The sequence below is a fragment of the Aegilops tauschii genome, chromosome 1, assembly GCF_002575655.3.
Source record: "Aegilops tauschii subsp. strangulata cultivar AL8/78 chromosome 1, Aet v6.0, whole genome shotgun sequence".
Classification (NCBI taxonomy): domain Eukaryota; kingdom Viridiplantae; phylum Streptophyta; class Magnoliopsida; order Poales; family Poaceae; genus Aegilops; species Aegilops tauschii.
In genome coordinates this window covers 165,100,826-165,117,482 of record NC_053035.3, presented here as the reverse complement: position 1 = coordinate 165,117,482, position 16,657 = coordinate 165,100,826, and the positions used below count along the sequence as shown (strand labels likewise).

General features: G+C 46.2%; 1 long non-coding RNA gene across 1 annotated transcript; it reads left to right on the top strand.

The window, feature by feature from the left end:
* Positions 1–7,134: 7,134 nt before the first annotated feature.
* Positions 7,135–9,432, top strand: LOC123494662 (uncharacterized). Its single transcript, XR_012200243.1, has 3 exons — positions 7,135–7,681; positions 8,409–8,473; positions 8,937–9,432. It is a non-coding gene; the product is annotated as an uncharacterized lncRNA (long non-coding RNA).
* The last annotated feature ends 7,225 nt before the right edge of the window (positions 9,433–16,657 follow it).

Below are 16,657 nucleotides of genomic sequence, written 5' to 3'. Positions count from 1 at the left end.
GTTAAATGTTATCCACTAGACAATGCTCGACGAAATTATGCTACCACTGAAAAAGAATTTTTAGTTGTTGTGTTTGCTTGTGATAAATTCAGATCCTATATTGTCGATTCTTAAGTAATTGTTCACACTGATCATGCTGCTATAAAATATCTGATGGAAAAGAAAGATGCTAAACCTAGACTCATTAGGTGGGTTCTCCTATTACAAGAATTTGACTTACATATCACAGATAGAAAAGGATCTGAGAACCTCGTAGCTGATAACTTGTCTAGGCTAGAAAATATTCTTGATGACCCACTACCTATTGATGATAGTTTTGCTGATGAGCAGCTAGCTGCAATAAATGTTTCTCAAAACACTCCCAGGTATGTTGACTATGCTAATTATATTATTGCAAAATATATACCACCTAGTTTCACATACCAACAAAAGAAAAAAATTCTTCTATGATTGAAGACATTACTTTTGGGATGACCCACATCTTTACAAAGAAGGAGTAGATGGTATTTTTAGACATTGTGTACCTGAGCATGAACAGGAACAAATACTACGAAAATGTCACTCCGAAGCTTGTGGAGGACATCATGCGGGAGATAGAACTGCTCACAAGGTATTGCAATCTGGTTTTTATTGGCCTACTCTCTTCAAGGATTCCCGTAAGTTTGTTTTATCTTGTGATGAATTTCAAAGAATTGGTAATATTTGTAAGCATCAGGAAATGCTTATGAATTACTCTCTTGCTGTTTAACCATTTGATGTTTGGGGCTCGGATTACATGGGACATTTTCCTTCCTCTAATGGGTATACACATATTTTGGTTGCTGTTGATTATGTTACTAAGTGGGTAGAAGCTATTCCAACTAGTAGTGTTGATCGCAACACCTCTATTCAAATGCTTAAGGAAGTTATTTTCCCAAGGTTTGGAGTCCCTAGATATTTAATGACTGATGGTGGTTCACACTTTATTCATGGTGCTTTCCGTAAAATGCTTGCTAAGTATGATGTTAACCATAGAATTGCATCACCCTATCATCCTCAGTCTAGTGGTCAAGCTGAACTTAGAAATAGAGAAATAGAATTAATTTTACAAAAAACTATCAATAGGTCTCGAAAGAATTGGTCTAAGAAATTAGATGATGCACTTTGGACTTACAGGACAACTTATAAAAATCCTATGGGTATGTCTCCTTATAAAACGGTTTATGGAAAAGCTTGTCATTTGCCTCTTGAGTTAGAACATAAAGCATATTAGGCAATAAAAGAACTCAACTATGATTTCAAACTTGCCGGTCAAAAGAGGTTATTTGATATTAGTTCACTAGATGAATGGAGGACCCAAGCATATCAAAATGCCTAATTATTGAAAGAAAAAGTTCATAGATAGCATGATAAAAGAATCCAAAAGCGTGAGTTCAAAGTGGGTGAATATGCCATTTTATACAACTCTCATTTCAGATTGTTTGCAGGAAAACTTCTCTCCAAATGGGAAGGACCTTATGTTATTGAAGAAGTTTATCATTCTGGAGCTATCAAAATAAATAATGCCGAAGGTACTAACCCGAAGGTTGTCAATGGGCAAAGAATTAAACACTATATCTCAGGTACACCTATTAATGTTGAAAGCAATATTATTCAAACCATGACACCGGAGAAACACATAAAAGAAACCTTCCGGAACATTCAAGAATCATGAAAAAGAGGAGGTACGTGATATGGTATTTAAACGGACTCCGAAAAATCCGCAAAAATATTTTTTGTCAGTTTTGGAATATTTAAAAAATTAGGAAAATAAGAAACAACTAGGAAGGCAACCCTGGTGGGCACAAGACACCAGGGTGCGCCTGCCAGGCGCGCCCAGGTGGGTTCTGTCCACCTCGGGTACCTTCCGGACTTCGTTTCTTCTCCCGTTGGCTTGTTTCCCAAGATAAAACATCTTTATATACCCCCCGAACCTATTGACCACCATATCACGGAGAAATCTTTTGTTTAATTTTCTCGTTGTTTTCCTGACAGATCTAAAAATATGTCATCTCAAGATTCTGAGCAGGATTACCCAGTTTCGTATCAACCTTTAGATAAAAATATCTTCAAGGACACCTATCCCTATATATGGTTCACCGATGAGAAAGATGAAGATGAACCAGTCCCTCCTCGTTTCAAGCAAGAAAGGATGGAGGCATTATGCAAGAGGATAATAAAGCTTGAGACAGAGACCGATTAGTTAAGGATGGATAATTTTACCCTGTGACGTAAGCTGGAGAAAGAGAAGAACAAACCCACTACATCACCACCACCACCTTCTTCATCGCCAAAGGAGACTTGAATATCGGGTATGGGCACTCCCCTTTGCTTGTTCCAAGATTGGGGGAGGTGCCCCGGTATCGTATCACCATCACTATCTTTTGCCTTTACTTATCTTAGTTCGATCCTTAGTTATCTTTCTATTTAGTTGAATAAAAATTTAGTTCGATCTTTCTTCGAGTGTTTGCTTAGTGATCTATCTATCCTTGGAATTGTGTGTGAGATATATAATAAAGTTTAGTTTGAGTTTTGATTTCTTTCATGTTCACTAAAAAGAAAGGAAAATAAATAAAAAAGATCATATGCTAATCTTATGGTAAGTAATGACATCACATAAGGAAGAGTATATGTAGAAAAATTTATTAGAGATTGACAAACATAGCATTGGTCAATGATGCAATTCATGAAAGAGTTAATAAGGGAAGAGAAGATTCACGTGCAAATACACTATCTTGGACATCTTTTATGATTGTGAGCCCCCATCAAAATATTATATGCCAAAATTGTTGACGTTGGACAAGGAAGACAATGTAATGATTTATGTTTGTTCATATTCACATAGAAGTTATATTGTCATAGATCATTTAACATGTGGTGCTTGCCCCTATCTTTGCTAGCCAAAAACTCCGCACTAAGTAGAGATACTACTTGTGCATCCAAAAACAATTAAACTCAAATCTTGCTTTGAGAGTCCACCATACCTACCTATGGATTGAGTAAGATCCCTCAACTAAGTTCTCATTGGTGCAATAAGGCAATAAAAATTGCTTCTAAATGTGTTAGATCATTTAGAGTAAGAGAAAATAGAGCATTGTCCGAACTTGTGATGGCAAAACAGTAAAGGCGCCAGACTGCATAATAAAGGTTGCTATCACAAGGGGCAATATAACGTGACGTTCTTTTGCACTAAGAGATTGAGCATACAACCAAAAACGCATGGCAACCTCTGCTTCCCTCTGCGAAGGGCCTAACTTTTATTTTCATGTATTTACTTTTATGCAAGAGTCGAAGTATCCTTTTTATTTTTCTCTTTTGCAAGCATCATGTGGTGAGGAAAGATCTAGGCATGCGTTATTATTGTTGACATGACCCTTGAGGTGAATATGTTGGGATGCGAAACTATAAGCCCTATCTTCTTATGTGTCTGGTTGAAACTTTTTGCTGATGGGTATGCGGTGAGTGGTAGCAATCATAGAAGACTATATGATGGTTGAGTATGTGGACTTGCCAAAAGGCTCTGATACTTGACCCTTCCTGAAAAGATGAAGAATTGTAGTTGCAAAGTTGACCGGGAACATAGTTTGTTGGTTTTCAATAGAGTTTATGCTTTATACTTTGATGTTGTGATGAATTGTTACTCGTTCATGAGAAGTTTATGATAAAAGTTGTGTGATAAAAGTATTATGATAAAGTTTGTTTCTATTATAGTAATATACATGATGCTTCTATGTCTGTATTTTGTTTTTATCGACACCTCTCTCTCTCTCTAAGCATGTGGACATGTTTTTCGATTTTGGTTTTCGCTTGAGGACAAGCGAGGTCTAAGCTTGGGGGAGTTGATACGTCCATTTTGCATCATGTTTACCTACTGTTATTTACTATGTTTTATTGCATAATAATGATTTTTCAGTAATTCTACTGCCTTTTCTCTCATACTATGCAAGGTATACACAAAGAGGCAGAATACCGGCAGTTGGAATTCTGGACCTGGAAAAGCTACATTAAAGTTACCTATTCCGCACATCTCCAAATGAGCTGAAAACTTATGGAGAATTATTTCGGAATATATGAGGAATATTGGAGCAAATATGTGAAGTCCGGATAATTAAGCTACAGTAACCCACTGCTAATGATGCCACATCACCTCGGTTACTATTGTTAAACTCGCGTTGATTCAAAACCGTTTCGAAAGTCTAATTAAAAATTAAGTCAGTGGTAAAAGTTTTCAAAAGCCAAAAATAAAATGTTCGAAATATGACAAATAATTCATAGGTATTTATGTTGGAGAAACTACAATTTTCATAAGGTATTTAAATGCACTAAAATTGGTAAATAGTAGCTGAAACAATTATTTAAACGTCTCTTAAATGATTAAATTGTTGAGAACTACTTTTTACAACTGCAAAAATAATGGTGGCAGTAGTATAATTACTATTACTAATTTAGGTGCTAACTATATGTATTACAAAACTAAAACAATTTGAAAGATTAACTAAAGAGAAAAAGAAAATATAAAAGAGGCAGAACCTAGTGTGCACTTGGGCTTTGATTCTACAGTATAAGGCCCACCCACCCTGCACCTCCTCCTATCTCTGTTCACGGAGGATGTGCTGGACGAGCCGCGCTCGTCCATGGCTCAGATGGCCGCGTGTCGAGCATCCGTCGGCTCCCTCATCCGATAAGCTCGCCCTGGCTCTCTCTCCCTCCCCCGCACCGAACCCTAGCCCCCCCAAGTTACCCCCTCGCTCTTTCCCCCTCTCAGATCCGCTCGCTCCCGAGGCACGACTGCCGCCACCGCTTCGATCCCGCAGCCACCGGCGTCCCCTTGCCGCAGCAAGAGGTCCAGAAGCTCCGTCATCCTCGACTACGTCGCATCCGTACCAAGGAACCATGAGGACCACGCTACACTGACGGGATCGAGCGTCTTCCTCATCTACGGCCGTCACTGCCGCACGCTCAATCTGCCTCATCGGAGCTTCTCCGCCTCGCCGGACACGTCCTCTGCCTCCCCCTGTGAGCGGCACCCCCATTCCCCTTCTTTCACCCTCCGTTTGTCGCTCCGTTGCGCCACCCCATGTCGTCCACGTTCCTTCCAGCGGCCGCGGTCATCGCGACTGCGCCCACCACCCAGCCCGCGTTCAGTCCGCGCCGCTGGCATGGCGTGCGCCCGCCCGCGTGTGCGGCCTCTACGCCCATGCCGCGCCCCTTGTCCTCGCAGACCTTGCATGCCACCTGTCGGGGATATAACCCGCGGCGTAACCCGGCCGGAAGTATAACCGGCCGGACTTGGCGACTCACCAGAGACCCGGCTGATACTTGGCTTTTCATTTGTAAGCCGCCCGGAGATTGGCCGCTCACTGGTAACCTAGCGGGCGGGACAGACGGATGATAAGGCGCAAGGCCCAGAAGGCCGGTTTATGTTAATGGTGGGCCGGTTTAAGAGGAAAGGCGTGACGAATATTTACCTTACAAGGAGTTAAGACCCAGATTTGTATCCGGTTTGTATTAGAAGGTAGACTAGTCCTAATACTAAGAGGACTCCACATGTAAACCGCCCCTCTAACTTATATCAGGAGGGGCAGGGCTCCCCAAAGAGGGACAAGCAAAGAATAAAATAATCTTAGGGCTAGACATAACTGGGAGAGCTGGTTTACGGCGACTCCCTCGTGATGATAATGAGACCTAGCCACAAACAGCATGTAGGGTTGTTACCGGATGATGTTTCCCAGGGCCCGAAGCCGTCTAAACCCTTGTCTTGCGTTGCGTCTCTCGATTCCGCTCAACCCATCTCAGGCTACCACATACTCCCTCTGTTCCGAAATAGTTGTCGCTGGAGGTTTCTAGTTCATCTTTCGCGTAGTACAGAAATATCCCCACTTTCCAATTTTGCCCTCTGCATCGTTCGCACTCGCTCGCTCACTTGCCCAGCCGCACGCACTCGCTCGTGCTCTCCCAAGCGCCCTCTCCCACGCTTCTCGCCGCTCGCCGGCCTTCCCCTTCTCGCCTGCCTCCCCTCTCCCCTTTGCTCGCCGGCCTCACCCTCCCCTCTCCCTCTCCCTTTCCACCGCCCCCTTTATCTCCACCACTCCGCCTCCACTCACACCCCGGAGGTAAAAAATCAATCTTTTGAGCCGGCGACGAGCTTCTACTCTGGAATATGCAATGGAGGTGTGGATGTGGAGCACCAGCGCTGGATCTAGGCGACGGAGGCATGGATGTGGAGCGGCACCAGAGCGGCGGATCTGGAGCAGCTCCGGAGCAGTGGAGCGAAGGATCTGGAGCAGCGTCTTCATCCTCACGGTGCCCACGTCGTCGTCTTCGCCGGAGTAGCTGCTTCCTCCCCTACCCAACGTAAGTAATCCCTTGCCCAACGCCGGAGTCTTTCCTCCCTGCCCAACGCCGCTTCTCTGCTTCTTGGTGGGTTGGATACCAACAGTTAAAAGGGAGAGCGAGAGGGAGGGGAAGATTAACTGAATTAAGTTTCAGTTAAACTTGGTAGTGCTCTGAGGCAGAACAATCTTGTGAGGCAGAACAATCTCCTGACTTCCTGAGGCAGAACAATCTTGTGAGCTTGGGCCAGCCAAAAAAGCAAGAGTGCTCATCTTGAATTGCTACTGTGAGAGGATGTGTAGTGCTCTTTTAGGAATAATTCCTACTGTTGGAGGAACATGCAAGTACTCTAAACATTTTTTTAGAAACATTTGGTTTGCGGCAATCTGGAGTAGGATTAGCTTCTACTCCATGGTTTAGTTGCTGTGATTGATTTCGTTGGTAGTTTAGTTCGCGGTAGGGTAGTTCTTGCTAAAGATTTGTATAGAGGAGGAATTGGACCTTATTTTGTGCAAAACATAATTTAGTTGGAGCCATCTTTGGACCATAGGCAGCGTCAACTTCCACATTGACGATGTCGCCGGGACGTCTGACAAAACAGTGCGTCTCTTGAACTCGCCTTGGTGCGGATCATCTATGTGTGTGCGTGTGCTTTGATTTGCAATATGCAGGAGGCTAGAATAAAGTGCAGAAATTTGAGTGCCTAGTTCTCAGGTCTCAGCTCTGAGCTACTCATGTTATTAAGTCTAAACCAGTAAACATTTACTCCGACTACACACGAAAATTGTACTCCGATTACGTTTCTGTAAGTTAACTTGCATCTAAACAGAGGCAAGTCTGCATTGTTTCTGAATCACATTTTAGTAAAAAATTAATCCACAGATATTTAGACTAGTGGCATGGAAATGTAGACCACATTGTTTGTTGACACTTAAACTACAATACATCAGGCCTTAATTCAAATGGAGTAAATATTCCTTGCTCTCTAAACTCTCTTATCTTCTTCTCCTATCTAAACTAGAGTATGGAGTAGCTTAAAATGAAGTGGAGTACTGTTTTGGTTTCATTCAAAAAATTCTGAACAAAAGAGAAACATCACCTGCTGATTGTGTGAGGATGTTTTCATCTGCTCCAAAATTCATGAGATTCCAAAATTCTGCAATGAGGCCCGTGTTTCCATTGGTGCTGATGCAGTAGCTTTCGATCCGTAGGCCTGTCACTGACGACAAGTGCAAGAAGAAGGCCCCGAGGATTATTCACAAAGCAGAGAGGGAGAAGCATAAGCGCGACCTGCTCAATGATCTCTTCAGTGAACTTGACGAAATGCTAGGTGAGTTCATCACTAACCTTGTATTGTAGATTACTCCATGTGGGATCATGTTTCTCAGTTTTGGGGGTCGTTATATTTGCCAAGTGGCTATCTATACAGTTCAGGTATAATGCCATGCTCTCCAGGACACAATCTTCCTGAGTAAAATTCAATTGTGGGTTGTGGTGGCTCTTTATATTCACTGTAGTTCGTTTAAGCACTTTGCTGAATTAATATGCACATATGTGCATAAAATTTCAGAAAGTGGTTTGAAAAGCACAATAAGCATTTCATTACACACCCTTTTCTGTTAATTACTCCTTTACTGAATGCAAAAGTATTCCAGCAGTACATGGTCATTATCAGCAGTAATGCAAATGTATTAATGTTACTATTGTTTATTCCTGTCAAATAAACTACTCCATGTGAATATTGCTAGTGTTTACTCCTGTTAATATTGCTAGTGTTTACTCATTTCAATTAGTGCTAATGTTTACTCCATGTCAATATTGCTTTTACTGTCATGGTCATCTTATTTGAACCGTAAGGCTTTGTGCACCTTATTCGAACTTTCAGAAACCAGTTTAATTTTCTTAGGTGAACTCATAATATGACAATTGTTTCAGAAACAACACCCTTTCAGTACATCAACTCTGCTTTTTCTTGTCAAGAAACAACACCCTTTTCCAGTACGTCATCTGCAAATTGGATTCACTTAGTGTTACTCCTAACTAAATTCCTTTGCCAGTGTGAAAGAAAGAGAACTCGATCCAAGGTGATGGTGATGGAAATGAATGAAAGAAAGAGAAGCTGGTAAGGTGACCTACCTACCATTTTCAAACCAAGACTTTCTGTTTTGTGACTGGTCTTTCTGTTTCGAAATTGCGCCCTGGCTGAATTCTCTTAACTCTAATTCTATTGGTGGGGACGCTCAAGATACTGTAATTTTGTACCCACACCTAGCGATAATGTACAGGTGTACACTAGTAAAGTTTCCATTACCAAATCATTTTGATACCCTGATTGACTGATTTCCTGAGTGAACGTTTCCAAAACTAGAAGATCATGATCTTGATATCGATATATTGCTAGTATTCCATTACCAAAATATTTTGATATCCTGATTGGCCGATTTCCTGAGTGAACGTTTCCAAAACTAGCAGATCATGATCTTGATATATCATGATTGAACGTTCCCAAAAGTAACATGATCAATTAACATGTTTCCTGATTCCTTGATTGAATATTTCCAGAAGTAATATGAACAATTTTGCAGGAATGCCTACCACAAAGATGAGCAGAAGCAGGGGAGTTCGCTGGGATGGAGGCGCTGGTGGCCTGGCCGTGGCTGTGGAGGAGGTGGGGGCGGAGGAGGAGTTGAGCGCTGGCCAGGGTCAGGCGGGGCAGAAGGTGAGCGCTGGCCTGGAGGATCCCGACAGAGAAGCAGGGGCGACGAGGGGCCTAGCGGAGGGGCAAAGAGGAGCGCTGGCCTGGAGGAGCCCGACGGAGGGGCGTGGAGGAGCACTGCCTCGTGGATGGAGGAGGAAGATGATTTGTTTTCAAACTAGGGGTATTTCTATACTTTTGTACGTTTTCACCTGTTTGGAGAGAACTCCCAGCGACAACTATTTCGGAACGGAGGGAGTAGATGTGTTGGCCTCACGACTAAGTCCTCACACTAGGACATCTGACGTGACAATTCCACGACAGTTGGCGCCCACCGTGGGGCTCGCGCACGGTGGTATTGAGTTCTTGGAGGGCTCTCTTTAGGGATTGAGAAGCTCGCGATTGGTCAGATGAGAAAAAGATGGTTTGATGGTTAAAATCATGATTAACTTTCGAGTTTACAGCACGAAGGTTTGAAATCAAGAGGTTGGAATTCCGTTGTCTGCGCCGCCACGCATGATGAGGCGATCCACCAAAATCGTTTTTACATTGAGTCCGAAGTTGAGTTGATTTGCTGCACGGTATGAGTTGTTCCGGGTTACGGTCAGATCCGCTGAGTTCCCCAGCTGGCTTTAAATCCCGAGAGGGCCGTCTGATTTTCCGTGAACCAGAACAGCTACTGCTCCCGTGATATTACAAGGTCCTGCCTTTGCAGCTGTTTCTGATCAGGTCTTCGTCAATTGAAAAAGTAGTACTCCTCACGTGGTGGTCAAGGCTGGTTTGCAAGATTAGATCTTTTGTTTCCTGTTGCACAACACGGGATGCTAGTGCTAATTCAGTACAGAACAGATTTTTTCGGTCTTCAGTCACTACACGAGATGCTAGTGCTAATCTAGCGTGCAACGATTAATTGAGCGAGTCAGTCAAACCAAGCACGAACCAGAGAAGGTCTCGGTCGCACGGAGTCGGCCTCTTGTAACGCCCACGATGCGGCTATATCTCCCACGTGTCGAGGCACGACTTAGAGGCATAACCACATAGTGGTTTTGTCGCAAGAAGGGTCATCTTCACACAATCCCATGTAATGAACAAGAATGGGATAAAGAGTTGGCTTACAATCGCCACTTCACACAATACATAAATATTATTCATACATCATCCAAAATACAATCATAAAGACCGGCTACGGTCAAAATCCAGATGAAATAAGACAACCCCAAATGCTAGATCCCCGATCGTCCCAACCGGGCTCCACTACTGATCATCAGGAAAAGACACATAGTAACGACCACGTTCCTCGTCGAACTCCCACTTGAGATCGACGCCATCATCTGCACTGGCATCGTCGGCACCTACAACTGGTGTTGGAAGTATCTGTGAGTCACGGGGACTCAGCAATCTCACACCCGCGAGATCAAGACTATTTAAGCTTAAAGGGGGGGAATGGTGCAAAAGGTGGAGCTGCAGCGGCAAAAACATATATGGTGGCTAACTTGCGCAAATGAGAGCGAGAAGAGAAGCAAAGGAACGAACGTCATCTAGCAATGACCAAGAAGAGGTCCTGAACACCTACTTACGTCATACATAACACAGACCGTGTTCACTTCCCGGACTCCGCCGAGAAGAGACCATCACGGCTACACACGCACTTGGTGTATTTTAATTGGGTCAAGTGACAAGTTATCTACAACCGGACATTAACAAATTCCCATCTGCCTCATAACCGCGGGCACGGCTTTCGAAAGATAATACCCTGCAGGGGTGTCCCAACTTAGCCCATCATAAGCTCTCACGGTCAACGAAGGATAAACCTTCTCCCGGAAAGACCCGATCAGTCTCGGAATCCCGGTTTACAAGACATCTCGACAATGGTAAAACAAGACCAGCAAAGCCGCCCGAATGTGCCGACAAATCCTGATAGGAGCTGCACATATCTCGTTCTCAGGGCACACCGGATAAGTCAAGCTACGAGTAAAACCAGACCTCGAGTTTCCCCGAAGTGGCCCCGCAGGCTGCTCGGTTCGGACCAACACTCGAAGGAGCACTGGCCCGGGGGGGTTAAAATAAGATGACCCTCGGGCTCGCGAAAACCCGGGGGAAAAGGCTTAGGCGGCAAATAGTAAAACCAAAGTTGGGCCTTGCTGGAGGAGTTTTATTCAAGGCGAACTGTCAAGGGGGTCCCATAAATCACCCGACCGCGTAAGGAACGCAAACTCAAGGAACATAATCCCGGTATAACAGTAACTAGGGCGGCAAAAGTGGAACAAATCACTAGGCATAAGGCCGAGCCTTCCACCCTTTACCAAATATATAGATGCATTAATTAAATAAGAGATATAGTGATATCCCAACATATCCATGTTCCTACATAGAACAAACTTCAACTTCACCTGCAACTAGCAACGCTATAAGAGGGGCTGAGCAAAAGCGGTAACATAGCCAAACAACGGTTTGCTAGGAAAGGATGGTTAGGGGCTGACATGGCTAAAATAGGAGACATGATATAGCAAGTGATAGGTAGCGGAGCATGGCAATAGAGCGAACAACTAGCATAGCAAAGATAGAAGTGATTTCGAGGGGTGGTCATCTTGCCTGCAAGGTTCTCAGAGTTGTCGAAAGCTTGATCCTCGTAAGCGTACTCGACAGGTTCCTCGTTCACGAACTCGTCTCCCGGCTCTACCCAAGACAAGAATACAAACAAATGGAACCACAATCAACAACGAGGAATGCGCAAGCAACATGATGCAAGACATGTATGATATGCAGGTTATGATATGCGATGCATATGCGTGCTCCGGAAGGAAAATGATGAACATGGCAGTAACTTGGCAAACCAAGCATTCCACTGGAAAGATGAGATGATTTCGGTCGAAATCGATATAAAGATCACCGGAATCGGATGCACGGTTTGCAAATGGCAAGCAAAACAAGAATGACACTAATCTGCGATAAACAGCAAGATAGCACTTAAAATACAACAAGTAACAATACTACAGCACCCCAACATAGCAACCAAGCACATGGAAGTAATCTACAGGAGATGCTTGAAAAAAGATGAACACTGAGCTACTGCTAGTTCACAACATATCAAGCTCAAACAAGCATGGCAAAAGTGCAAAAGATTACAGGTTCACAGACTTGGTGAAAAACTGGACATGGCAGAAATCATCATCAGGTAGCAATGTTTAGAGCACGAAATCAACATGCTACAGGAAATTAACATAGCAAGACAAGGCATGGTAGTGTTCTACTAAATGCACATGACAAAAGTCCCTTACTGACGATAAGCCAAAAAGGACCAGAAGAAATGATGGCAAGCATGTAAACATAGCAAGTTCCGTTATCAGGTTTCAGACTTGGCAGAAAACAGAGCATGGCAGAAATATTAATATGTAGGCGTCTTTGTGAGCTTGATGCACTCACTACAGAGAAATTCATGAAAAACCAAGCATACCTACAGCAATATGGCATGTTTATGAAGCTATCAATGGCAAGAACAAATGCATAGCATGTGTGGACCAACTACAATAAGCTTGGCAAAATTGCAAAACATGTTAAGAATCTGCCAGAAATATTTTCTAGCATAAGTAGAGCAAGATTGAGTCATGCTATGGTACACTAAAATTGCAAACAATTCCAGGAAAGGATCAATTACAACTATAGCTACAAAACATCCTTACTGAACATCTCCAAAATATGCATGGATCTCTCTCTAGCATCAAGTTTACATGGCAACAAAATTACAGCAGACAACTACTTAGAGAAATCACCAAGTCCCTGAAATCAGAAATATTACGGGACCTACTTTGCATGCTTGTGCTAGTCACCACAAAGACCACAAAAATACATGGACTATACCACTGGAAAGATGGCGTGGCATACTTCAAAACACATGTAGAGCTCATGCTCAAAAGAAGCACAGAATAAATGATACAAAAATGACAAATCTCCAAGTTCTGATAAAAACCAGAGATTAACAGCAACTAGCCCTCTTCCAACAAAGATTTGGGCATCAAGATGACCTCTAATGAAAATGGTGCAATTGAACAAAATGGAGAGCATCATGAGGCGAACAATTTGACATATTATACGCGCGAATCGGAGCTACATGCACAAAGTTATCGCATCTCGAACATAGGCACTTGCTGATGGAATTCTGGGACTTGGAGAAATAGAGGGGGGGCGAGAAGTCAACGGGGCCACAGTACCGATCGGATCTGGCCGGCTGCTCGGGCTCGTTCGCCCACACGATCGTGATCGAACGACCTAGAGCATGGAAGAGAGTTTGGTGGGCTTTGGGCTGGTTTTGGAGGGGGTTTTTGCTGGACACTCAAATGAACATTGCGGAGGCCCGGTTAACCGTTGGAGTACCAAACGACCTCCGAATGGAACGAAACTTGACCGGTAACGCCCACGTTGCGGCTATATCTCCCACGTATCCAATGACCCTTCTTGCGACAAAACCACTATGCGGTTATGCCTCTAAGTCGTGCCTCGACACGTGGGAGATATAGCCGCATCGTGGGCGTTACACCTCTCTTCCATGCCCCACATCAAGTCATCACTGCGCCTCCGAGCCATTACGGTCGGCCTGGGCCCTGCCGTCTCCGCCGCTGTATTTCTGAACCATCGCCGCGCCGGGTCATCTTCTGTTTCCATTGACCCCGTGCCAAGTGGCCGGCCACCATCGACGACCCGCCGCTTGCACGCTGCTGCCACTCTATGCAGGCCGCCGCTTGCCTAAACCGCCACATTTGCGGATAAACCGCCGTCGTCGGTGCTCTGTTTCCGCTTCCTACTAGCTTCACCTGCGCCTTCTCGCGGAAAACATCAACACCATTATCCTCAACTGAATCCAAGCATACTGCCAGCTGCTGAAGACCGCCGCCATATTGCTTCGCTGCCAGGAGGTCACTTCCACTGCGGAGCCGGCTTGTTGTGCGTTGACCCGGCCGCCTCGCATCTGCTAGCTACTCTTGAGCCGCTACCGACGGCCGCCTTGGTGCCGTACCTTGAGCGACCGTCATCATCAACTCGCCCTCCGCCGCTTGCTTTTGCGGTGCCGTCCGCGAGTTGCCCGCTGCCTAGGCTGCCGCTGCGGCCTCCAACTCGCCGGTTTGGCATCCACGGCTAGACTCCTGAGCCGATCAACTGCATGACCGAGTCGTCGTCTCCCTGCCTACGAGCAACCTCACGCTAGTCCCACTGCGGCCACGCCCGGGCGCGCATGGGTCGTCCATCGCTCAACTCGGCTCCTCATAAGCCGGCCTCGGTCACTTCCGCCCACTGCCATCGGCCACCAAACTCTGCACACAAAGCCGCCTCAGAGACGTTTCCGCCGCGACCGGTCTCCACACCGCGCGCCGCTTCGCACCGCCGTGGCCACCTCAAACCGCCGTCGCCTCCACGCGTCCGAACCACCCCGATTTCCATGTTCCTCCCGCGGACTAACCGGCGTCACCGCGGGTTGTCGTCCTTCGCCCTGCGGTGCTGCGGGTTCCCGTGGGTTGTCATTGGTCGCACCTCCGCGGGCCTCCTCAGTTGCAGCCGCGGTTTTGAATCGCCGAGGCCATGATCTGGCTTGCTCCGGCCAGCGCCGGTTCACTGCTGCAGCCCCGCATGGACCATGCGTCAAACCGGAGCTTCTGCTTCGGCCGACTGCTGTCGAGCCGTCGTCGCCTTCACCGGTTTTCCGCGGCTGTGACCTGCCTCCACCTTTGGGCCACCATCGCTGTCAATCTGTTTGTCAAGGCCGATTCAGAACACCAGCAAACCATCAGAATCTGCTCATGTTCATCTAGAAGAAGAAGAGAACCTGCTCATGTTTGCTTCTGCTGTGGTTTTGCCTCGCCGTCCGCTGTTGCCTCCATGGCCGGGTTACACCGCGCGTTGCTGCCGTTCTAAACCGTCGCCGCTCTCCAATTGGTGTTGCCAGGGATTACTTTTGTTTCTCCAATGTCAAAGTGTACAGCCGGGGGTTTGGCTGCCCACCGGTCTGCCGCATGGACCGGGCGTTGAACCACCGAGGCCCTGTTATGAGCCACCCTGTTTCCAAGTTGAACCGCCGTTCATCTTGTCGCTGTCATCACACTTACATACCAGGCCGCCGTCGCCTCCAAGAGTTGCCTCTTCCTCACCAGTGCTTGCCGCTTCCGCCTCGCTGTGACCCGTCGCTAGAACATCTCGGAGTCGGCTGCGGCCTCATTGCTTCAAGCTGCCACTGCCCTCAAGTCGCCGCGCCTCGCGAGTAGGCCCCGCTCGCCTCGCTCAACCGGACGCTGAAGACGCCCCCGGGCACCTCCACTGCTCCTGCCGCCTCCGCTCACCGCAAGCCGGCCCTGCTGTCACCGGTTCACCTCTGCCGTCAGCCGCGTCTGCCGTCGGGTCGCGCCTCGCTGTTGAAACCGCCTGCGTCAACTGCCATGGGCCGCCTAGGGGTCGCCTGTGCTGTTTTCGTGGCCCTGCCGAAATTGCCGCGGCTGTCATGGCATCCGTAGCATCATGTCGCTTCATCCATAGACGCGCTAATCCGTCGTCACCTCTCGCGGCCTCTGCCGACGTCACTGCAAGCTGCACCGGCCTCACACAGTCCTCCGACGTGGTCTCAGTGAGCTGACGACGCCTCTGATGGACCCCTGCGACCGTCGTCGGCTCGTGTGCCTGCTGAGCCGCCCTGGCCCTTGCTCTAAGACACTACCCCGAGTCAACGCCGCCGCTCTGAACCAGCCGTACCTTCACCTCATTGCACGAGCTCGCGGCGCGCTGAACCGCTGTGCCTGTTTCTGAGGTTTGCCTCCGGGTCGTCCAAAGTCGTTTGCCATCTGCAAACATCAGGTGATATCCATCTAAAATTTCTTTTATTAACACATATTATTTCTATCAAACGAGAAATTACTTTGATTTGTATAATTTTTATATACAGGACCATTATTCATTACAAATGTGGTTTATACCACGGATATGGGGCACGGATTGATAATATTCCGCCTGGGGATAATCTGGGACATATCATATGATGAATGGATGCACACAAGCTGCTGCCCTTGTGGTCCGGTCCACATCGGCTTGCTGGGATCGCGTCTGCTCGTTGTCAATGGACGTGCGCAAATCGCCGCCCCCGAGGCCTGGTCTACATTAACACATCGGGCCGCATCTGCTTGCATGAGTTATTTATTGAATAAAAAGCCAGTTACTGCTTGGGTAGCCCGGTTCTTCTTCCAACAAATTGGGGGCAAATTGTCATATATTATCAGCCGCCGTCTGCACTGGGTGGATCAATAGGCATGGGCACAAGTCGCCGCTAGTACAGTTTCGTTAATTTCAAGCAGCCAGTTGGAAGGAACCATTGGCCGAGTTACTGACATGGCTCGTATGGGATCATTTATAACCCGCCGCAGTCACCTCAACCTTCTGTGGATTTACATCGCATTATCAAACCAATGATATATTCCTTCTGCTATGGTAAGTACGGAGAATCTCAAGACAACTCCTTGAGTCATCTTAAGACTCGGGGGCTACGATGATATGACTCAGCATGTCTTGCCAGTTTCAGCAAGTTCAAGTGCCCCAGGATACTGAAGGGAAAGATAACCCGGTCCCGGAGGCTACTAT